This window comes from Lathyrus oleraceus, chromosome 6 (genome assembly GCF_024323335.1).
Source record: "Lathyrus oleraceus cultivar Zhongwan6 chromosome 6, CAAS_Psat_ZW6_1.0, whole genome shotgun sequence".
In the NCBI taxonomy this organism is placed as follows: Eukaryota; Viridiplantae; Streptophyta; class Magnoliopsida; order Fabales; family Fabaceae; genus Lathyrus; species Lathyrus oleraceus.
Window position 1 is genome coordinate 228,045,009 of NC_066584.1, and position 7,141 is coordinate 228,052,149.

A 7,141-nucleotide genomic window follows, 5' to 3' on the forward strand; every position below is an offset into this window, starting at 1 on the left:
CTTGCTGATTGGAAAAATAAATTTTATTTTCAAAATACACATGCCATGCAGGCGCCAACTGTACTGGCGCCTTCTCACACATGACATGCAGGTGCCAACCCTATGGGCGCCTGCCCCTTTGGCGCCTGCCTTTAAGGCTCCTAAAATTTTTAGGGGATGCGCCAACTCCTCCGGCGCATCCCTTAAAAAACATGGTTATTTTGGTAATTTTTTTGAAAACCCGGTTATTATCGTATTTATTTTCAAAAACATGGTTATTTTAAAAAAAAATTCAATAAACGGACTCAAAATAAATAAATCTGGATGCAAAGAATTAAACTGAATGCACCAAAATGATCATTGCGAAATAAATCTCTCATAAACATATAAGTATTGATCAAATTTTGAAATAAAAAATGACTTGTTAAAATGCTCATAGTGATCAAAATGTGACCGAAAAAGTAGTCAAAAAATTAAAACGAGCATGTCGTGTTAAACTACGTGAATCATAGATTAATATAATTGACGTGTGCATGTTCGATTTTAAAATTTTTTACCCGCTAATTTCACGTATATTTGAGAATCAGTTCGATCGGTATGTCTATAGATCCGAAAAAATATCATCGTTGACCTTTTAGGCATTATGCGACATGAAAGGCATGTTATGTTACGCAGATGATGTGAAAACTATGATAAATGTATCGATTTATTGAATTAGGGGGAAAATTGGGGTATGAAACTTCTCCTCATATTCATCCTCAGTTTCAAGCACATATGGCTCCCATGCCATACTACTCATTCTCATATGTTGATGTAACCCAATATTAACAACCTCCTTAGACTCAGATTCTACAAAGCCAATGAACTGCAGAACATAATAGATTTGAAGGGCATAAACAACAAAGACGGGGGAAACCTGAAAGTTGAGGGTTATCATGTCAACTTGTACAAGCACAATAACCCTAACTTGTTGATGGATACAATGTGTAATCATGTCGTCGGTCATTTTGTCATTCAATCATTTTCATTTGTAACCTTTTTTGTTTGTTAAGTGTTGTTCACTTCCAAAACTTGCCTATTTTCAGATGATAACAATAATGAAATGAATATGCATGTTTCGAATCAATCCACTCATGTTCACTCATATTTTATTTATTATTATCAAAATCTTGTTTCATCAAGACCGAAAAGAGGATGATGAGGTCAAAATACACGAAACTACTAGCTGTATGCTTTTGAATAAAAGTTTGCAGATGATGTAAGACATTATTTCAAATCCCCAAACACTATAGGTATAAGGAAGATAATCCTTAGTTAACCCCTTTGAGCCTAGGAGTAGTAACTTATTTCTTTATGAAAACAAACCTCAATTTTAACCAGGGGCAAGGTAGTCTTCAGCTAGTTTGACCACACGTTCAAATTTCAAAAAGGAAGTATCTTATATGAGGATCAACCACATCTTATCCCTCACAAGAGGTCAAAAATTACAAATCCACAATGGTTGTCCCTCACCAACAACAGGAGTGAGGCAGTCACAACCCTTTCAACGAATAAATTTCACATGATTTGTCCCAATAAATAAAAAAGAAAAAATAAATGCAATGCAATAAAAAACAAAAGAAAAGTCCGCTAAGTCAAAAACTTGAAAACAAGTGACTTAGGCAAAAATTAGGGCATCCTGATGGATTGCAAACTCGAGAAATCAGTCTAGGAAAAACTTTGGGAAAACAAAAATGAAAAAGAGAGGATCAAAAGCAAAAAATCCTCATCAAGAAAAAATTTGTGTGGCTACAAACAACTCAAACAAAAGGTGGGTGACTTCCACTTTAAAAACTCATTTGTTCCTTAATCATCACTTTTACTATTCAAAATCCTTTTTGAAAGGTGAACGCTTGTGTCAAATTAACTGAACGTATGACTGGAGAACATCAAGGATAATGAGTGGGTTAAAATAATTTTTTATCCATAAATCCTTTTCTTTCTAAAACTATGAATCGGGCCACGTTACAACCCTCAGAAGACCTAATTAAAGTAGGATTCATTTTAAAAGCATATTGCGGTAAGATCGCGTCATAACTGGCTCCTAAATATTTGCTTATCGTTTATGTTGATATTGATATGACATTCTAATTAGTGATTCATTCACTATATGTCATAATCTCAGTGAATATACTTGGATTTCAGAACTAACATAAGCATCTCATTAAAATTATCGTTTTTAAAATGAACATTTTTACTTGCGAATAAGCACTTGACATCAAGAAAGTCTCCACAATGAGAAGAATGATCGCACTACGGGGCAAAATGCATTATGACTCCATTAAGAAAAAGGGCAAGCCGCTTCAAGATTCAATCAATCTATGACAATCACGTCAAGACTCGATAAATCTATCTAAGATCATCCAGCCAAGGGCAAAATCACTTCAAGGCTCGTACTGAGGCAGGCCACCTCAAGAGCACAAGAAGTTGACCGCTCTGAAAGATGGTTGATCAAGGGCATACAGTTCCAAGACACTAGGGCATGTCATATCAAAATCTTTTGATGATAAGACTGCTTCACAACTTGTGACTAGGGCAATGCATGCAAATACCCAACATACTGGGCAGAGATAGGCGACGAAGGTATAAGTTCTCTCCATGTTTTGAGGCAAGCGTAGAGGTATGACAATAATTATTAAGCCTGGAATAGGTGTATGAGAGTCACATTTTCATAACCCTTATCCTAGCCTTAAATCTACCACCTCCTGCCACATGAGAATTTGGTAAACCATGCATAAATCATCACCATGCATTAATCATGTCGCTTCACTCATGCATATCAATCATCTAGCATATCATGGAGCCTTGCAAAACAAACAAAAAAGCCAAATCCCAACTTCGTTTGACACTTCCAAAGCCTGGTCTCTATTGGCACATCCAAAGCCCAATTCTTATTGGCACAGTCAAAGCCCAATTTTTATTGGCACCTGCTTAAATCCCAATTATACTTGGCATCTCTCTAAAGCCTAACTTGTTTGACATCTCTAAAGTCCAACTTTATTGGCATCCCATAAATCTCAACTATACTTGCATCATGCATATAGTAATCATCATCATTACATATCATTGCATCTCTAAAAACGCATAGCATATCCATCAAGATGGAGCATTATGCTATAAAAATTCTAACATGCATACGAAGCATAAGCCAGACTCAGTACCTTGTACAAAAGACCTTGTTCTTCCTTCGAAACACTTGTCCCTGCTAACATATTTTCCAACACTCGTTTGTGTTAGTATTGCCTTTTTTTGATACTCGTCTGTATTGATTCTCAATACTCGTCTGTGTTAACACTTTCTTTTTCAATACCTGTTTGTATTGATTTTCAACACGCGTCTGTTTTGACACCTTCTTCTTCAATACTCGTATGTATTGATTCTCAACAATCGTTTGTGTTGACACCTTCTTTTTCAATACAAGTCTGTATTGATTCTCAACACTCGTCCATGTTGACACTCCTTTTTCAAAACTCGTCCAACACTCGTCTCTGTTGACATTACCTTCTTAATACTTGTCTGTATTGATTCCCAATATTCACTCATGCTAATCTTACATTTTCAATACTCGTATGTATTAACTTCCGACACTCGTCTGTGTTAACCACTTTTCCAACGCTTGTACGTGTCGAGTTATTTCCCCAATAGAACATTACAGTCAATCCCCATCAGGTCAACCTACAAGTTGTCTGCTAGTCCATATCCCCAATGAACCAATCTATACACTTACTTTTCTTACATCCAGTATATTCACAACAGGTAAATTTTTGGATATTCTTCTATTTAATCCTCTTCTATTTTGAATGCCCAAAATGTTGTCATAATTCGTACATTCAGGTCCAAAATGATTAAATAGGGGCAGTTGTCATACCCCAAAATTTGCCATACCTTTTTCAATTTTGTCTGGCTTATTTCTCATTTCATCTGCATATCCACGTGCCCTAATCATCCATCATAACATATTCATTTTCAACTGCATCCTTAAATAAACATCATTGATTCAAAAATGTCTTGATTATTTATGATACAACTAGTGGGTCAAGCTTATGCTATAACAATAGTGTTTGTCTCATTCTTTGTGAACCAATTCTTATGAAACCCTAATGGTTGATTCTTGACACTTGCGGATTGTGTGGTTTGCATCTTGATCTTGGGATTGATTATAGAACCCTAATTCATTGAAGGAAGACACTTGATCACTATGGATGGCCTCATGCTATTTATCTTTGCAATCAATTATCAAGTGTGATTTTGGTCAAGCAGAGGTCAACTTTAGGTTTGATTATCTATTGACTATGAAATCTTACATGGTTATTTGTTTGATTAATTATTTTTTCCAAAGCATTGTTACTCAAATTTCATTCAAGAAAGACCTTGCTAGTTCATATTCAAAGTTGATTCAAAGGGAAAGACTCAAGTTGTTTGCACGAGTTTAATTTAGAGGTCACAATTTGGAGGAAGAATTCATTAAATGTCAAAATTACACAAGATCATTTTTCATTACAAAGGCATCTAGCATCCATTTACAAATCATTACATCATTCCACAAATTTTAAACCTACACACAAAATAAATAATGCAACTTGGACCTAAAGTTAACTTTGGTCAAATGTTGACTTTTTGGTCAATCAGTTGACCAAAGTCAACTCTACTAGCCTTAATTCTAGTTACAACTTTCTCCTCAAGTCATCCATAGCCGAGTTCTTCATTGTTCTTCATGGTTCTTGTTTCTTTTCATAAAAGGTTTAAGCCTTGATTAAACCTTCAATCCATGCCCACTCTTGCCTGTAAGAACAAAATCAAAGCACCATTAGCATTCACCAAGTTTTAATCAAATACCAAATCAAAAAATTCCATGGAGGCTATCACATTCCATTAATTTCATATCATTTCTAATTCAAGCAATTTTCAACTAATCAAGCATATCATATACATATTCAAATTAACAACACCATTACATTTTAACCAAGGCTTGAATGCATACATGATCTAATTTACAGCAGCAGTCCATTCTAATTCAAAGCATTAATAATTTAGCAAGCATGACATAATGAGATATTCACTAATAGCTAGCACATGACATTCCACCAAAACATCCACAACTAACAAATTCCATGAACATATCAACAATTCAAACTAACTTCTAACCATCCATATTCAAAATGAGTTCACACTAACAATCCTCATTTGAAACTAACAGAAATCGAATTCAACCATCAAATGACATTAACAGGATTACACTAACTTTATATTACAACATTCTAATTTCTCTTTTAAGGAAGTTCATTTTTTCCACCTAGCTTTCTAACCATTTTGAACTGTCCCAAACCACTTTTTAATAAACCATTTGAACCATATAGCTAGCGTCCATTACAATATCCTAACATTCTTCAACATTTAGCATTTTTTCCATTTATAACAAACATTCAGGTTCAGTTTCCTAAACCCTAACAATCCTTTCAAAGTTAAATTTAATATGGTTAGCTCAATGCAATAACCAATAATCTGTGAGCACCAATTTCATAAACAATTAACCAAAAGATCCATAAATAATTCATTCATCAACACCACAAACTAATAATATCTAAATAGGATTTCGAACATACAAATTAGTTCCCAAGACATTCAACTCAGTAACATAACACTCTAGTTTAACATAGCATAACAAAAATAGCTACAACTAACAAACCAAGTACTAACTGAATCCATCAATAACTAACCTCAACACATAGCAGAGTCAGAATTTCAATAGTTCAATTAATTTCCCTGAAGCGAACTAACAACTAACATCATAACAGAATCCAAGCTAACATTCACTAACTAACTCTATAACTGATTTTTAACAGAGATTCCTAACAGAAGTTAACTTGCAACGGAATTTGCACTTGAGAGGATTAACAAAGTTAAACTTTGTTAACTTTCAATCTCTATTAATTCTATCATTCTCCTTGGTTCTTGAGGATCGACAATCACAATTCACAAACTCACCAATCACTATTCAATCATTTCCCATTCAGTTTCAATCATCATTCCCATCAACCTCACATCATTCTCTCAGAAAAACCTCACAAAAAGTTTAGAGTTTCTCAATCTCTGGATTTTTTCACTCCATATTACTCACTCTTATTTCATTCCTCTCAATCTCTTTAAACTTATGCAATCCTCACATTCACACACAAAAGCATCAACATCAAAAACAACACGACATGATTCCTACAGACTAGGGCACGAAGAAGAAGAATAAGGAAGTCACGCTGAGATAATTGAGGATTTAAGCAACTAACCTCATTGAAGAGCCTCTGTAACTCTTGTGTCTTCATCATCTTCATATCCTTTCAGCAAACTCCGAGACACGTCATCGTCCAGTAGGTAGGCTTTTCTTCACCATTTCGCCTTAATTTAATACCAGCATGTAGCTTGATCCTTGAGGAATCAAAGCCCCAAGGAATTAGGCTTTCATTCCTCCTTGAGAGCGTTTAATTTACAATTTCAGTTTTAGGGTTCATACATGTTTAACCTCGGTTTGAGAAATAATGATTGATTTGGGAAAAATCAGTGGAGGATTGAGGTAGATGGGACGGAGAGGATTCTTTTGGTGTATGGTTGGGCTTGTTTTGACCTCCACCTCCGTCGGAGGCGATTTCTGGCGTGACGAGGTTTGCTTTTACGGCAAGGTGAGTTTGAGCAAAAAGATACGATGGAAAGAAATGAATGAGTTCAAACTCTGAAACTCCCCTCTTCTCCGTGGTTGACCGTCCTTGGACTTCAGGCCCAACCAATTTACTCCATTGCACCCCTGAGTTCACTCTGAACCCTCATTTTGGACCTAGCTTCATGGCTTTAGGCTTGGTTTTAAAGTCCAAGCAGATCACTCAACATACACCACCTTCCAGCGCCTACACCCATGGCCTCTTTTTTATTTGTTTTTCTTATTTGTTTTTTTAATAATTTTTTATTGTTATTTTAAATCCATTTTATTTTCTGTTACATGAAAAAATACTTAGAAAATATTAACACTTAGATCTTTAGGTCTTAATGGTTTTTACTTTTTATCCATATTTTGGAAAGTAACAAAATAATAATGCACTATTAGTTTAGAGATTAATCCTTACTTTTTAGGCTAATT

General features: G+C 34.9%; 1 long non-coding RNA gene across 1 annotated transcript; it reads right to left on the minus strand.

Annotated features, from left to right (window-relative positions):
- Window positions 1-4,492: 4,492 nt before the first annotated feature.
- Window positions 4,493-6,886, minus strand: LOC127096975 (uncharacterized). Its single transcript, XR_007792890.1, has 2 exons — window positions 6,300-6,886; window positions 4,493-4,800 (listed from the first exon to the last, which is right to left on the minus strand). It is a non-coding gene; the product is annotated as an uncharacterized LOC127096975 (long non-coding RNA).
- Between the last annotated feature and the right edge of the window lie 255 nt (window positions 6,887-7,141).